The sequence below is a fragment of the Maylandia zebra genome, linkage group LG3 (genome assembly GCF_041146795.1).
Source record: "Maylandia zebra isolate NMK-2024a linkage group LG3, Mzebra_GT3a, whole genome shotgun sequence".
Lineage (NCBI taxonomy): Eukaryota > Metazoa > Chordata > Actinopteri > Cichliformes > Cichlidae > Maylandia > Maylandia zebra.
The window spans coordinates 51,149,611-51,166,248 of NC_135169.1; the positions used below are offsets into that span (position 1 = coordinate 51,149,611).

Here is a 16,638-nt window from a genome sequence, read left to right on the forward strand (position 1 = left end):
GTGGCTGCTGGCTGAGGCCACTTACACCACACCAGGGCATTAGTTGCTATTGAGGCCAATTACACCACACCAGGGTCTGTGACTCTTGCTCAGGCCACTTACACCACACCAGGGCCTGTGGCACTGGCTGAGGCCACTTACACCACACCAGGGCCTGTGGCTGCTGGCTGAGGCCACTTACACCACACCAGGGCCTGTGGCTGCTGGCTGAGGTCACTTACACCACACCAGGGCCTGTGGCTGCTGGCTGAGGGCACTTACACCACACCAGGGCCTGTGGCTTCTGGCTGAGGCCACTTACACCACACCAGGGCCTGTGGCTCTTGCTCAGGCCACTTACACCACACCAGGGCCTGTGGCTGCTGGCTGAGGCCACTTACACCACACCAGGGCCTGTGGCTGCTGGCTGAGGCCACTTACACCACACCAGTGCCTGTGGCTGCTGGCTGAGGCCACTTACACCACACCAGGGCATTAGTTGCTATTGAGGCCCCTTACACCACACCAGGGCCTGTGGCACTGGCTGAGGCCACTTACACCACACCAGGGCATTAGTTGCTATTGAGGCCAATTACACCACACCAGGGTCTGTGGCTCTTGCTCAGGCCACTTACACCACACCAGGGCCTGTGGCACTGGCTGAGGCCACTTACACTACACCAGGGCCTGTGGCTCTGGCTGAGGCCACTTACACCACACCAGGGCCTGTGGCTGCTGGCTGAGGCCACATACACCACACCAGGGCCTTAGTTGCTATTGAGGCCAATTACACCACACCAGGGCCTGTGGCTCTTGCTCAGGCCACTTACACCACACCAGGGCCTGTGGCTCTTGCTCAGGCCACTTACTCCACACCAGGGCCTGTGGCTCTTGCTCAGGCCACTCATATCACACCAGGCCCTGTGCTTCTTGCTGTGGCCATGTACAACACACCAGGCCCTGTGCTGGTTCCTGAGGCCATCTTCAACAATCCAGGGCCTGTGCTGTTAGATAAATGCTAAACTGAGCCTTTGGGTTAGGGTATTATGCAAACATGCAGGTATGGTTAAAGGATTGTCTTCGTAACTTCAGGTACTTGCCACCTAATCAGTTGAATCCATAAATTGAGACATTGTGCTGGGGCCAGCAGCTTACGGCCATACCACCCTGAGCACGCCCGACCTAGTCTGATCTCGGAAGCTAAGCAGGGCTGGGCTTGGTTAGTACTTGGATGGGAGACTGCCTGGGAATACCTGGTGCTGTAAGCCTTTCATTTTCATGTCATTGAACCGCTTTTGATCCAGAGAAGGGGTGTATTAAAAGACCAAAAGCAGCTGCCCATTAATGAGGGCACATTAACGACATTGCTTTTGGCTGTTTTCCAATGTCTTGTGCTGCTAGCTGATGCCACCTACACCACACCAGGGCCTGAGTGACCGGCTGGGGCCACTTACACCACATCAGGGCCTGTGGCTGCTGGCTGAGGCCACTTACACCACACCAGGGCCTGTGGCTGCTGGCTGAGGCCACTTACACCACACCAGGGCATTAGTTGCTATTGAGGCCAATTACACCACACCAGGGTCTGTGGCTCTTGCTCAGGCCACTTACACCACACCAGGGCCTGTGGCACTGGCTGAGGCCACTTACACCACACCAGGGCCTGTGGCTGCTGGCTGAGGCCACTTACACCACACCAGGGCCTGTGGCTGCTGGCTGAGGCCACTTACACCACACCAGGGCCTGTGGCTGCTGGCTGAGGCCACTTACACCACACCAGTGCCTGTGGCTTCTGGCTGAGGCCACTTACACCACACCAGGGCCTGTGGCTCTTGCTCAGGCCACTCACATCACACCAGGCCCTGCGCTTCTGGCCGAGGCCATCTTCACCAAACCAGGCCCTGTGCTTCTAGCTGTGGCCATGTACAACACACCAGGCCCTGTGCTGGTTCCTGAGGCCATCTTCAACAATCCAGGGCCTGTGCTGTTAGATAAATGCTAAACTGAGCCTTTGGGTTAGGGTATTATGCAAACATGCAGGTATGGTTAAAGGATTGTCTTCGTAACTTCAGGTACTTGCCACCTAATCAGTTGAATCCATAAATTGAGACATTGTGCTGGGGCCAGCAGCTTACGGCCATACCACCCTGAGCACGCCTGACCACGTCTGATCTCGGAAGCTAAGCAGGGCTGGGCTTGGTTAGTACTTGGATGGGAGACTGCCTGGGAATACCTGGTGCTGTAAGCCTTTCATTTTCATGTCATTGAACCGCTTTTGATCCAGAGAAGGGGTGTATTAAAAGACCAAAAGCAGCTGCCCATTAATGAGGGCACATTAACGACACTGCATTTGGCTGTTTTCCAATGTCTTGTGCTGCTAGCTGATGCCACCTACACCAGACCAGGGCCTGAGTGACCGGCTGGGGCCACTTACACCACACCAGGGCCTGTGGCTGCTGGCTGAGGCCACTTACACCACACCAGTGCCTGTGGCATTAGTTGCTATTGAGGCCAATTACACCACACCAGGGTCTGTGGCTCTTGCTCAGGCCACTTACACCACACCAGGGCCTGTGGCACTGGCTGAGGCCACTTACACCACACCAGGGCCTGTGGCTGCTGGCTGAGGCCACTTACACCACACCAGGGCCTGTGGCTGCTGGCTGAGGCCACTTACACCACACCAGGGCCTGTGGCTGCTGGCTGAGGCCACTTACACCACACCAGTGCCTGTGGCTTCTGGCTGAGGCCACTTACACCACACCAGGGCCTGTGGCTCTTGCTCAGGCCACTCATATCACACCAGACCCTGTGCTTCTGGCCGAGGCCATCTTCACCAAACCTGGCCCTGTGCTGCTTGCTGTGGCCATGTACAACACACCAGGCCCTGTGCTGGTTCCTGAGGCCATCTTCAACAATCCAGGGCCTGTGCTGTTAGATAAATGCCAAACTGAGCCTTTGGGTTAGGGTATTATGCAAACATGCAGGTATGGTTATAGGATTGTCTTCGTAACTTCAGGTACTTGCCACCTAATCAGTTGAATCCATAAATTGAGACATTGTGCTGGGGCCAGCAGCTTACGGCCATACCACCCTGAGCACGCCTGACCTCGTCTGATCTCGGAAGCTAAGCAGGGCTGGGCTTGGTTAGTACTTGGATGGGAGACTCCCTGGGAATACCTGGTGCTGTAAGCCTTTCATTTTCATGTCATTGAACCGCTTTTGATCCAGAGAAGGGGTGTATTAAAAGACCAAAAGCAGCTGCCCATTAATGAGGGCACATTAACGACACTGCTTTTGGCTGTTTTCCAATGTCTTGTGCTGCTAGCTGAGGCCACCTACACCACACCAGGGCCTGAGTGACCGGCTGGGGCCACTTACACCACATCAGGGCCTGTGGCTCTGGCTGAGGCCACTTACACCACACCAGGGCCTGTGGCTCTGGCTGAGGCCACTTACACCACATCAGGGCCTGTGGCTGCTGGCTGAGGCCACTTACACCACACCAGGGCCTTAGTTGCTATTGAGGCTACTTACACCACACCAGGGCCTGTGGCTGCTGGCTGAGGCCACATACACCACACCACGGCCTTATTTGCTTCTGAGGCCACTTACACCACACCAGGGCCTGTGGCTGCTGGCTGAGGCCACATACACCACACCAGGGCCTTAGTTGCTATTGAGGCCAATTACACCACACCAGGGCCTGTTGCTCTTTCTCAGGCCACTTACACCACACCAGGGCCTGTGGCTCTTGCTCAGGCCACTTACTCCACACCAGGGCCTGTGGCTCTTGCTCAGGCCACTCATATCACACCAGGCCCTGTGCTTCTGGCCAAGGCCATCTTCACCAAACCAGGCCCTGTGCTGCTAGCTGTGGCCATGTACAACACACCAGGCCCTGTTCTGGTTCCTGAGGCCATCTTCAACAATCCAGGGCCTGTGCTGTTGGATAAATGCTAAACTGAGCCTTTGGGTTAGGGTATTATGCAAACATGCAGGTATGGTTATAGGATTGTCTTCGTAACTTCAGGTACTTGCCACTGTTAAGATTCAAAAATTGAGGAAGGGTACAAGAGGTGATCGAAAAATAACCACACTGGTCCGGCCAGGTGAAGTCAAACGAAGATTTTAATTCACATGTGGGAAGATCAAAGGAAACAGCAATTGATCTTCAACTTACTCAAAGCATTAAACAGATATTTATACCGTCAGGGCTTAAATTTAATGACGCCCCTTCAACGTCACAGATACATTTTATACATAGATCAAATCAAAACCACAACGACTTTTGACACCGTTTAAAAGAACAATTGTCTCCTATCTTCACAACAGGTGCTTCCTGTCACTGCCGGATGCTCGCTTGTCATCCTGACACCTCAGCAAAACATGATTAAACTTTCACCTATAAATGATTCTCTAACTAAGTGTGTGTCTGTGTGCTAACCACAATTGCACCCTGTTTCACCTCGCGACTAGCTCCTGACCTCTAACCAGACAGAGAGACAGAAGCCACTCTGATATGCAACAACTGAAACTATGTATGTGTCCTCTACTAAATAAATGTTTTAATCAAGAACCCCTACTTTAAAGCTTAATACAAGAATATGAACATATAAAAGATATTAAAATGAACTGTTGTGTAAGCATGTACTGCAATTCCTTCTATGTTCTAGTTTTCCCTCAACATGGATCATCTAGACACTCTCACTGGATGAAGCTCACAACCATTAATGAACCTGAACATCAACTCAAATAAGCACAGATATGCAATATGTATAAAATAGTTATAACTGCACCTGGAATACAAAGTTAACATCATCATAAACATCTTAAGGCCATCTTAAAGCTATCTGTTACATTGTTAAAGCAATGATCATACTGCAGATTATATTATGCTGGTAAAATACTTTTTGTTCATCCCTACAATCCCCCTTTCGACCTCTGGCACACCAGAGGTCGATACATAGGTTGTTGTTCACTCCTCAGTCCACTCGACTACTTCCAGATCCATCATCGGCATCATGGACATAGGGGCCACCGCCCCAGGGTCCACTGCCTTTACAATCACCTTCTCTACCAACCTTCGGGCACAAGGAATGAGACAACAACCACAGGTCACCAAAATACCCACCAATACAGATAGAGACAACATAATTGACAGAGCAAGCCCCTTCCACTTTCCCTTTTTTTTTTACTCTTTTTATTTAAACCACCCCTTTTCAAACTCTCAATTTGTTACCACTCCTTTCTGTAGGCGCGGCGATCTCCTCCTAGGCTGCTCTTCTTTCTTCGGCCTTCCAGGTAGACTACTGGTCGGCCCGTTGCACAGGTGAAGAGGTTTATTCTGCCTCTGTTTCTTGACACCTGCGTTCTTTGAAGACGAATTTTCCTCCACCAAGCTCTCGTGTGCGGGTGCACACTGCGACCAGTGGTACCAGGTGTCGCCTTTCCCTTTCAGCTGGACTGCTGTAGCCGTCCGGGCGGTCACCTCATACGGACCAGTCCAGCGGGGCTCCTTCCACTTTCGCTTAATGACCTTCAGCCACACTGCCTTTGCGTCCGGGACCTCTCCGTTCCCCGTGGGTCTCTCACAAGTGACCTGTTTTGTAAAGCTGGACACAAGAGCCTTCAACTCATTAAAATATTCTGCATGAGACCTGTCGCTTGTCCTGGGCTGCTCCACCGGGACCACTGTCCAGGGTGCTGGAAACTGTCTCCCAGTCAGCAGCTCATAAGGGGTGAAACCTGTGGATTGGTTAACAGAACATCTTATGGTCATCAAAGCAATGGGCAGGGCTGCGACCCAATTTAGCCCTGTCTGCGCACAGATTTTAGCCAACTTGTTTTTCAAATTTAGGTTCATCCTCTCTACCTTTCCTTGAGATATAGGATGATAGACCGTCCCGAACTTATGTTGCACTCCCAACATCCTCTCTACCTCTTGCAAATCTTTGTTCTTGAAGTGAGTACCATTGTCTGACCTAATTCTCTTGGGAAACCCATGCCTTGGAATGTAATGATTGATTAAGCACTTAATCACGCTTTTCGCGTCTTCACATTTGGTCGCCCATGCTTCGGGCCATCCAGTCAGAACATCCACACACACCAACAAATACCTCACCCCACCTGGGCCTGTATCAATCATGTCGGTATAATCAATCACAACCTCTTCTCCTGGCCTTTCTGGCATGAGAAACTTACCAGCTTCAGGTTTTACTGCTGGCTTTGGGTTGTGTGCCCCACAAATTAGGCACGTTCTGGCCTTTTCCAGTATCATCCTTCTCAAATCAGGATGCCACCATCGGCACAAATTTCTCTCCATCTGTTTCACTCCCACGTGACCAAGCCCGTGAGCCTCATTCACCTTCTGTTCCGCCATTTTGGCCGTTAAAGCGGGACGCCCATCTGGCCCCCTCCACAAACCGCCATCTTGCCAGGCTCCTTTGTTTTCCCACACCCCCTTTTCCTCTGGGGATGTCTCCTCCTGAGCCTGTCTAACTTCTTCCATGCTGTTAGTGCTAACCTCCTCTTCTGGGGTTACCTGCACCAGCTGTCTCTGTCCTTTGTAGCCCGCTGCTTCCTTTGCGGCTTCATCAGCTTTCTGATTTCCTCTTGCCACCATACTGTCTGCTTGTGAGTGGCCTTTGCATTTTATAATACTTACCTCGTCTGGGTCCTCCAGGGCCTTTTCCAGTTCCTCCATTTCCTTTTTGTGACAGATGGGTGCATTAGTGGCCGTTCTGAACCCGGCTCTCTTCCATTGAGCCAGTTCCACATGAGCTGCTCCAAACGCATATGCTGAGTCAGTGTAGATGTTCACTCTCATGTTTTTAGCCAACCTCAGGGCTCGAGTTAGGGCTATCACTTCAGCTCTCTGGGCCGACTGTTGTCCCTCAATTTTTCCTGCTTCTTTCACCTGAAACTCAGTTCCTACTCTACAGACTACTGCATAGCCCGCTTTCAATCCTTCTTCATCTCTGTGGCAGCATCCATCCGTGAACCAATCCTCAGCTCCATATATGGGCTCTGCCTTCAGGTCTTCCCTGATTTTTCCTTCAACTTGGGCTTTCTTAATACAGTCATGTGGTTCTCCTGACCCCATTAGGTCTGCCATATTTATTCCTTCATGTGTGAATATCAAATTTGGCGCCTCTAAAATTTTGCTCAACCTTTGTTGCGTCAGTGGAGTCATTGTGAATGCCTGTGAGTTCACATAGGCCACTACACTGTGTGTGGTAAGCACTTTCAGTGGGTGTTCCCTCACTATGTGTGCTGTTTTCTGAATTATCTTTGCTACTCCTGCTGCGTGTTGTGTGCATGTGGGATGCCTTGCTTCTGTTGAATTTAATCTTATGCTAACATACATAAGTACATCCCTACCTCCCCCTTTTTTCTGAAACAACACACCATTCACAACTCCCTTTGTTTCTGAAACATCAAGATAAAATGCCTCATCATAGTTAGGTGTGGCCAGATCTGTGGCTCTTGACAAATCCTGTTTTAGCGAGATGAACGCTGTCTCTGTGTCCGGCGTCCAAGGCAATTCAGCCTTCAGATTTCGAACACCAACTTTCTTGATCAGGTCCCTTAAAGGGGCAGTTTTACCCGCATAGTTCGGAATGAACTGCCTGCTGTAACCTGTCAAGCCAAGAAAGGAAAGCAACTCCTTCACAGTTCTTGGTTTTGGATGTGTCAGAATTTGGTCTCTGTGTATATTCATTAACCCCACTGATCTGTGTGCGATCACCCGGCCCAGGAATGTTACCTCTGGCCGGACCAACTGCAGTTTTTCTTTACTCACTTTGAAGCCACACTCTGCCAATCTGTTCAACACCACGAGCGATGCTGCCGTACAGGCCGCTGCTGACGGGGCTGGTGAGAGTGCAAAGCCTTGTGTTAAGCGTGTGTACCTAAATTTCCGGCCTCTATATGTGAAAGAGAAAATGTCTCTGAGTGACTCGTGCAGTGGGAGACAAAAGAATGCATTCGCTAGGTCAATACATGTGAACCACTTTTGGTCTTCAGTTTTGTGCTTATATTGTGGTCTGTTAATTGGTATGTCAGACTTCAGCTGGAACAGGACAGGCGAACAGTTAGCCAAACCTACATCTGTGGGCCCTGCGGACCACAAAGTATCAGGCAATTTTGAGAGCTCAGGTACTGCATCAGGATGATCCATTCTTTCCCTGCCATGTATTCTGGAGATTTCTTTATGTTCTAAGATCACTGCATCATTGGACAAACAAGTTATACGATATATTTTACATTTTGGTGCATACCAGACATTTGGAATTTGGGTGCTTTGCCAGCATGCGTTGTCCAGCGCCCGCTTGACCATTGGTCCCAGATCTCTTGGCCCATGACCCTCGTGGACCGCCAATGTAATGTGAGGGGCTGAATCCTCTCCCACATTGTACCAAGGCAGTTGTTCATCAATAAATTTCACAGCCGCGGCCACACCTTCTGGTCCAACATAAATGTTATGTGTTTGCACATTCCACGTCTGTCCCTCAAGATCAGACTGGAATTGTTCCCGATAGATATCGTTATCTTCCCTATCATAAAAGAGTGTAACGTGGAAAGGATCTCGCGGAGGGGAATAGACGGCCAGGCTCATTATCCAGGGTTTCCATAGCTGATAATGTCTCAGAATGCCTTCTTCCACTAGCCTCCCCCAGTAGATTTCGGCAGTGGGTTGTTCAGAGTTCTGGACTAGATATTGAGTCTTTGAAGGTGATCCCAGGCACGGGAATTCTTTTCCTCCAGGTAGAGTAACAATCAGTCCATCTGGTGAGCACATGATTGTGGCTCCCAGTTTCACAACCAGGTCCCTGCCCATGAGATTTTCCAGGCACCTGTGAGGACACCACATATTGGTGTTTCAAAGTCTGTTTTCCCAGCTTTGTCAATGCTGGATCCGTCAATGGCAGTGTCATTGGAATCCCGGAAAAGCCTACCACATTAACTGTGTGACAGGAGAGTGTTGCACTGTCTGGTGTGTCTTTCAAAGTTGAGTATGTTGCTCCAGTATCCACCAGGAAAGGCAATTCAGTGCCTTCCACGGTCATTGACAGCATGGGTTCTGCCGACCCCACGCTGTTTGGTTTCTCCGGGCTCCGTCAGTATTGCTCCCCCTCCCAGCCCCAGTCAGCTACCGGGTACTGGGCGGCTGGTGCTGCATTCGGGTTTGGAGCTTGATGTGCTCCCCTGTAAGCAGCTCTTTGTCTTGGGCCTCCTCGTGCCTGGGATTGATAGCCTCGCCTCTGATAATTTCGCTGCGATTCAGGGCATTCTCGGGACCAGTGTCCTTCTGCTCCACATCTGTAACAGGCAGTCCAAGACACATTATTAGGATTCCCCGGATTCCGAGCCCTTTGTCCTCCCCCCACGGATCCACCACGCCCTCTCTGCGGTCCACCGGTCCCCCAATTCCCTACCGGTTGACGCTGCCTTGGTGCATTGCCGGGCCAACGGTCATCAGGGTAGAGACCCGGATCCTGATCTGGCCAGTCAGGCACAGGATCGGGCTGAGGCCTTGCCACCATTATTTTCCTTGCGCTCTCCTTATCCTCTTGCTTTCTGTCTCCTGCTTTGCTTTTTGCTTCTGCCAGCTGCAACTTGACCAGCCACGCCTGGACTTCCTCCAACTCTTTCTTTTGTTTGTTTGCCAAATCCTGTTCCTGCTGAAGTCTGTGGGTCACATGTCTATCCCACTGCACCGAGTCTGCAACGGCAAAATCTGGGTTCTTTTCCAAGTCAACTGCAACCTGGTTGGGCAGCCCTGCCAGCACTGCCGAACGAAACCACGCTCTACTTTCACCCTCCTTCCCCGGATGTATTCCTGTTCCTAACAACCATTGTTCCTTTGCTTTAGCTAAACACTCTCTGGGTGTGTTTTTGGGATCCCAAATAATTTTTGGAATGGCTCCAGAGTTAGGAGTTGGGTACTTCTCCCGGACTGCATCTGCTAAGTCATTCTGCACCTCATGATATTGCAGGTCATTTGCATATCTGGTTGTTTGAGCTATCTGCTCTACATCTGCTACCCCACCACCCAGCATACAACGTCCGGCCAAAGCGCGAAAATCGCCCAGCGCTAATTCTTCTCCTTCCCAATGTTCTCCCTTGGTTATTGGTGGAAGTTGTTTAACCAATGCTTCCAAATCTCTCACCTTATAGGCGCGATAAACTGGTTCGTTCTTTGGACCTGCTATTAGAGGCAGACTTAAACCAGGGTCAGGAGCTCCTTGTTCAAAACTCACTTTTCTACTCTTTGAGCTCTTAAATATGGGCCGTCTCTGTGCTTGGTCTCTCTTCACACTTCTTTTCCTCAAAATTAGGCTTGTACTTGGTTGGGGTTCAACTCCTCCATCTTCGTCCTCCTCATCGTCTTCTTCTTCTGATGACGTCGCACGGTCTTCATTCTCCTCTTCTGGCCCTCCCTGCATTACTCTCTGCTTTATAACCTCCAATGCCGTTAATGCCTCTATGGACGCACGTAGGGCCTCATGCATTTGTCCATACACTTCTCCTTCAGTTTTTAACACCAAGCTCAGAGGTATTTTATCACCCAGCCCTTTCTGTTGGGATGTAATAAGTTTGCTTACCTCAACCTCCATCGCTTGGCACTCTTTCTCTGCTGCTTGTAAAGCTCCAGGGGAAGCCAAACGAATAGCTTTCTTAAGCTGTTCAAGCTGATCCTTCAGAGGTTTGCATCCCCTTTTCCCACTAGGTGTCGCACCCGAGCTGTCAGCCATTCTCTGAAACACAGACTTACCTCTTCCAATAGCGTTGGTCGACTCCACCTTCTTGGTCTAGGTCACCCAGACACGCTTAACTTTCGGTTTCAGTCTTCGTCTCGCTGTTCTCGCAACCACTGACTCCTCTTCCCCTGCTCGGTGACACACAAAGTTTAACCCAGCACTTTAGACGCTGTCCTCGCGTTCTCAAGCGTTGACACTCAATCAAAATTATTCACCCTCAAAGTGTTAATATATGACACCAGCAACCCTTATGCGCAACGCGCTCACCTCCGTATACTTACCTCTCCAATAGTTCCTCGGATTAGTGTTTTTTCATTTATTTTAAACCCATTAACGGTGCTGCGCGTCCCTTATATACTTTACAGCAACACACCCTCAAGCATCCCGTACTAATAAATCTAAAACCAAGAAATCACCTTTATGTCATTATGTCAAAGCTTTCTCCATTTTGCACAGCCTGCCACAGGTTTAACAAAAAATCGCTGCCCGAGAAGGCTCCCACATATTAAACGCACACGCACACATACAATTTCAACCACGCACTCTCAAGCACACATTTGTCTCCTTTAAATCTACTAATCGCTTGGAGACATCTCCACAGATAATTACATTATTTCCCAAGCAAGCATATCAGAATCAAAACCGTCTAGTACCGACTCTACCATAGCCTGAGCAAAGTGGGCGGCCTCTGTGGGCTCCCAATTTGGATCATTTTCATGCTCAGTCATCTCCTTTAAGCCTTGAAATAGAAATAGACAACGTTGTATATAGGAATTTAGCTCATGCAGCTCAATCTCGGACCACACTGTCATCTCATAAGGTGAAACACCTTCCTCAGTCACTATGTGACATTTACAGGTCACCTCCAGTCGACCCTCTTCCTCTGCAATTTGTATGTTACAGGTTGCAAAATAAAGCACAGGCATGTTTGCTTATTCTATTTAAACAACCATTTAACAGTATTAAATGGGACTCTTTAGTGCATGGGACACAATATAATCATTTATTGTTGAAGGGACAAATGTCAAAGGGGTTCTAACAGGTTCACTTTATTGCGTGCTCATTGAGTTACTTCTATTAAGGCTATTTAACAAGTTCAATTTACACATACTCATTAATCTGTCACGCTTATTAGTGGCTCATGGTTGCTTAAAGCCTATGTCTGACTCGACCACAGAGTTAGAGCATCATTCAATCCTCTCAGGATGACCACTCCACTTACTCTGCATCCAGTCAGCTCATGAATTAACAACACTTGCAGACTGTAACCCTTTTATTTTTTGTTTATGCCTTCAAATCCACCTTAAATCTTCTTACCTAAACGTTGGTTTTAAACACAAACAATTCTTATATTCTATTTTGAAACGCTGTCACCATTCATATATTTACAATGTTATTATATACTAAGCCAGCATTTTAATCGCAGACATTTATCCACATTTGCAAACAATAGTTATAGAGCTGAATAGCACACAAAACCAAAAGCATAGTCCTCTCATGCGCTCTGCATCAGCTGCCTCATTTGCATGCACACACACTCTTCATCTAAGAATAGCAGCAGGAAGTCAGTGCATTGCCGACTCAACCCACAGAGATCTTTTTTTTTTATTACAGAGACGTCTTATATTTACAACTGCACAGATTTTAAACCTTTTCACACCTATCGAATTTCGACAAATTTAACATAACAGTGTAACCGATAAACTCCCTGAGTTTTTTGCGATCAATTAACCAGTATCAAGACTTTAACTGTTTCTGGCCTCATTTCTAAAATCCCTAACTCAATTTAAAAGTGTCCAACACCCAAGGTCCAACCTTTGCTGCCCAAAAAAGCGCAGGTACCGTTCCAAACGGTAAGGAGACTCTAACTCCTAGTTATTCTGGAGTGCCCCAAGCTCCACAGTGACCAACTGACTATCCCTCTTCGAGGACAATGTCTAAGCGTCCTTGACATTGGCAAGCGTTACCTCTGAGCACTGCGCTTCCTAGCAGACTCGAACTGCCGTTCTAGAATAATTTATAATACTTTGAAACAACCATCAACACCCAAAACAAGTGTATAACTGAGGCAGGTGCAACCTAGTGGTCAATGGAGACTCCAACTCACAAAATGACCGCTCAGGTCCACTCTTATGACCAAATTTGGACTCTAACCAACACAATAACCAATTCCCTACCAAACTACTTGAGACTCTAACTCAATTTCTTTGGGACTTCAACCCAGTATTTAAACTTTTCTTATCAGACTCTTAACTGCTTTCATTTCTTCTTAGCAGAACTCTAACTGCTTCAACTCATGAGATTTTCATCAAAATCAAAACAGACATCCACCAGTAACTTCAGTGAGTAGACTTAAATTTTATCATGTCCAATTTGGCACACTTTGGAAATAATTCAACAGGTAGTGCCTTACCTTTTGGATAAGCCGGCTTATGCCCACTCACTTCGACCACTGGAATTCATGTCTGCCCGTCTGACCACCTCGGACCACCGCTCACACCTCCACTTTTCTCCCTTACTCAACCACCGGACGAAGCCCCCAAATGTTAAGATTCAAAAATTGAGGAAGGGTACAAGAGGTGATCGAAAAATAACCACACTGGTCCGGCCGGGTGAAGTCAAACGAAGATTTTAATTCACATGTGGGAAGATCAAAGGAAACAGCAATTGATCTTCAACTTACTCAAAGCATTAAACAAATATTTATACCGTCAGGGCTTAAATTTAATGACGCCCCTTCAACGTCACAGATACATTTTATACATAGATCAAATCAAAACCACAACGACTTTTGACACCGTTTAAAAGAACAATTGTCTCCTATCTTCACAACAGGTGCTTCCTGTCACTGCCGGATGCTCGCTTGTCATCCTGACACCTCAGCAAAACATGATTAAACTTTCACCTATAAATGATTCTCTAACTAAGTGTGTGTCTGTGTGCTAACCACAATTGCACCCTGTTTCACCTCGCGACTAGCTCCTGACCTCTAACCAGACAGAGAGACAGAAGCCACTCTGATATGCAACAACTGAAACTATGTATGTGTCCTCTACTAAATAAATGTTTTAATCAAGAACCCCTACTTTAAAGCTTAATACAAGAATATGAACATATAAAAGATATTAAAATGAACTGTTGTGTAAGCATGTACTGCAATTCCTTCTATGTTCTAGTTTTCCCTCAACATGGATCATCTAGACACTCTCACTGGATGAAGCTCACAACCATTAATGAACCTGAACATCAACTCAAATAAGCACAGATATGCAATATGTATAAAATAGTTATAACTGCACCTGGAATACAAAGTTAACATCATCATAAACATCTTAAGGCCATCTTAAAGCTATCTGTTACATTGTTAAAGCAATGATCATACTGCAGATTATATTATGCTGGTAAAATACTTTTTGTTCATCCCTACACCACCTAATCAGTTGAATCCATAAATTGAGACATTGTGCTGGGGCCAGCAGCTTACGGCCATACCACCCTGAGCACGCCCGACCTCGTCTGATCTCGGAAGCTAAGCAGGGCTGGGCTTGGTTAGTACTTGGATGGGAGACTTCCTTGGAATACCTGGTGCTGTAAGCCTTTCATTTTCATGTCATTGAACCGCTTTTGATCCAGAGAAGGGATGTATTAAAAGACCAAAAGCAGCTGCCCATTAATGAGGGCACATTAACGACATTGCTTTTGGCTGTTTTCCAATGTCTTGTGCTGCTAGCTGATGCCACTTACACCACACCAGGGCCTGAGTGACCGGCTGGGGCCACTTACACCACATCAGGGCCTGTGGTTGCTGGCTGAGGCCACTTACACCACACCAGGGCCTGTGGCTGCTGGCTGAGGCCACCTACACCACACCAGGGCATTAGTTGCTATTGAGGCCAATTACACCACACCAGGGCCTGTGGCTCTTGCTCAGGCCACTTACACCACACCAGGGCCTGTGGCTGCTGGATGAGGCGACTTACACCACACCAGGGCCTGTGGCTCTTGCTGAGGCCACTTACACCACACCAGGGCCTTAGTTGCTATTGAGGCCAATTACACCACACCAGGGCCTGTGGCTCTTGCTCAGGCCACTTACACCACACCAGGGCCTGTGGCTCTTGCTCAGGCCACTTACTCCACACCAGGGCCTGTGGCTCTTGCTCAGGCCACTCATATCACACCAGGCCCTGTGCTTCTGGCCGAGGCCATCTTCACCAAACCAGGCCCTGTGCTGCTAGCTGTGACCATGTACAACACACCAGGCCCTGTTCTGGTTCCTGAGGCCATCTTCAACAATCCAGGGCCTGTGCTGTTGGATAAATGCTAAACTGAGCCTTTGGGTTAGGGTATTATGCAAACATGCAGGTATGGTTATAGGATTGTCTTCGTAACTCCAGGTACTTGCCACCTAATCACTTGAATCCATAAATTGAGACATTGTGCTGTGGCCAGCAGCTTACGGCCATACCACCCTGAGCATGCCCGACCACGTCTGATCTCGGAAGCTAAGCAGGGCTGTGCTTGGTTAGTACTTGGATGGGAGACTTCCTTGGAATACCTGGTGCTGAAAGCCTTTCATTTTCATGTCTTTGAACCGCTTTTGATCCAGAGAAGGGGTGTATTAAAAGACCAAAAGCAGCTGCCCATTAATGAGGGCACATTAATGACATTGCTTTTGGCTGTTTTCCAATGTCTTGTGCTGCTAGCTGATGCCACCTACACCACACCAGGGCCTGAGTGACCGGCTGGGGCCACTTACACCACATCAGGGCCTGTGGCTGCTGGCTGAGGCCACTTACACCACACCAGGGCCTGTGGCTGCTGGCTGAGGCCACTTACACCACACCAGTGCCTGTGGCTCTTGCTCAGGCCACTTACACCACACCAGGGCCTGTGGCTCTGGCTGAGGCCACTTACACCACACCAAGGCCTGTGGCTGCTGGCTGAGGCCACCTACACCACACCAGGGCCTTAGTTGCTATTGAGGCCAATTACACCACACCAGGGTCTGTGGCTCTTGCTCAGGCCACTTACACCACACAAGGGCCTGTGGCTGCTGGCTGAGGCCACTTACACCACACAAGGGCCTGTGGCTGCTGGCTGAGGCCACCTACACCACACCAGGGCCTTAGTTGCTATTGAGGCCAATTACACCACACCAGGGCCTGTGGCTCTTGCTCAGGCCACTTACACCACACCAGGGTCTGTGACTCTTGCTCAGGCCACTTACACCACACCAGGGCCTGTGGCACTGGCTGAGGCCACTTACACCACACCAGGGCCTGTGGCTGCTGGCTTAGGCCACTTACACCACACCAGGGCCTGTGGCTGCTGGCTGAGGGCACTTACACCACACCAGTGCCTGTGGCTTCTGGCTGAGGCCACTTACACCACACCAGGGCCTGTGGCTCTTGCTCAGGCCACTCACATCACACCAGGCCCTGCGCTTCTGGCCGAGGCCATCTTCACCAAACCAGGCCCTGTGCTGCTAGCTGTGGCCATGTACAACACACCAGGCCCTGTGCTGGTTCCTGAGGCCATCTTCAACAATCCAGGGCCTGTGCTGTTAGATAAATGCTAAACTGAGCCTTTGGGTTAGGGTATTATGCAAACATGCAGGTATGGTTAAAGGATTGTCTTCGTAACTTCAGGTACTTGCCACCTAATCAGTTGAATCCATAAATTGAGACATTGTGCTGGGGCCAGCAGCTTACGGCCATACCACCCTGAGCACGCCCGACCTCGTCTGATCTCGGAAGCTAAGCAGGGCTGGGCTTGGTTAGTACTTGGATGGGAGACTTCCTTGGAATACCTGGTGCTGTAAGCCTTTCATTTTCATGTCATTGAACCGCTTTTGATCCAGAGAAGGGGTGTATTAAAAGACCAAAAGCAG

At 49.0% G+C, this 16,638-nt stretch overlaps 5 non-coding genes and 1 pseudogene across 5 annotated transcripts; all 6 read left to right on the plus strand.

Moving 5' to 3' along the window:
- Positions 1 to 1,128: 1,128 nt before the first annotated feature.
- On the plus strand, positions 1,129 to 1,247 carry LOC143417368 (5S ribosomal RNA). The gene has a single exon (XR_013097589.1). It is a non-coding gene; the product is annotated as a 5S ribosomal RNA (ribosomal RNA).
- An 861-nt stretch (positions 1,248 to 2,108) lies between these two features.
- Positions 2,109 to 2,227, plus strand: LOC143417304 (5S ribosomal RNA). Its single transcript, XR_013097524.1, has one exon. It is a non-coding gene; the product is annotated as a 5S ribosomal RNA (ribosomal RNA).
- Positions 2,228 to 3,055: 828 nt separating this feature from the next.
- Positions 3,056 to 3,174, plus strand: LOC143417199 (5S ribosomal RNA). The gene has a single exon (XR_013097416.1). It is a non-coding gene; the product is annotated as a 5S ribosomal RNA (ribosomal RNA).
- Positions 3,175 to 14,223: 11,049 nt separating this feature from the next.
- LOC143417944 (5S ribosomal RNA) lies at positions 14,224 to 14,342 on the plus strand. Its single transcript, XR_013098092.1, has one exon. It is a non-coding gene; the product is annotated as a 5S ribosomal RNA (ribosomal RNA).
- Positions 14,343 to 15,199: 857 nt separating this feature from the next.
- LOC143417572 (5S ribosomal RNA) lies at positions 15,200 to 15,318 on the plus strand (annotated as a pseudogene).
- Positions 15,319 to 16,453: 1,135 nt separating this feature from the next.
- Positions 16,454 to 16,572, plus strand: LOC143417945 (5S ribosomal RNA). The gene has a single exon (XR_013098093.1). It is a non-coding gene; the product is annotated as a 5S ribosomal RNA (ribosomal RNA).
- Positions 16,573 to 16,638: the final 66 nt, after the last annotated feature.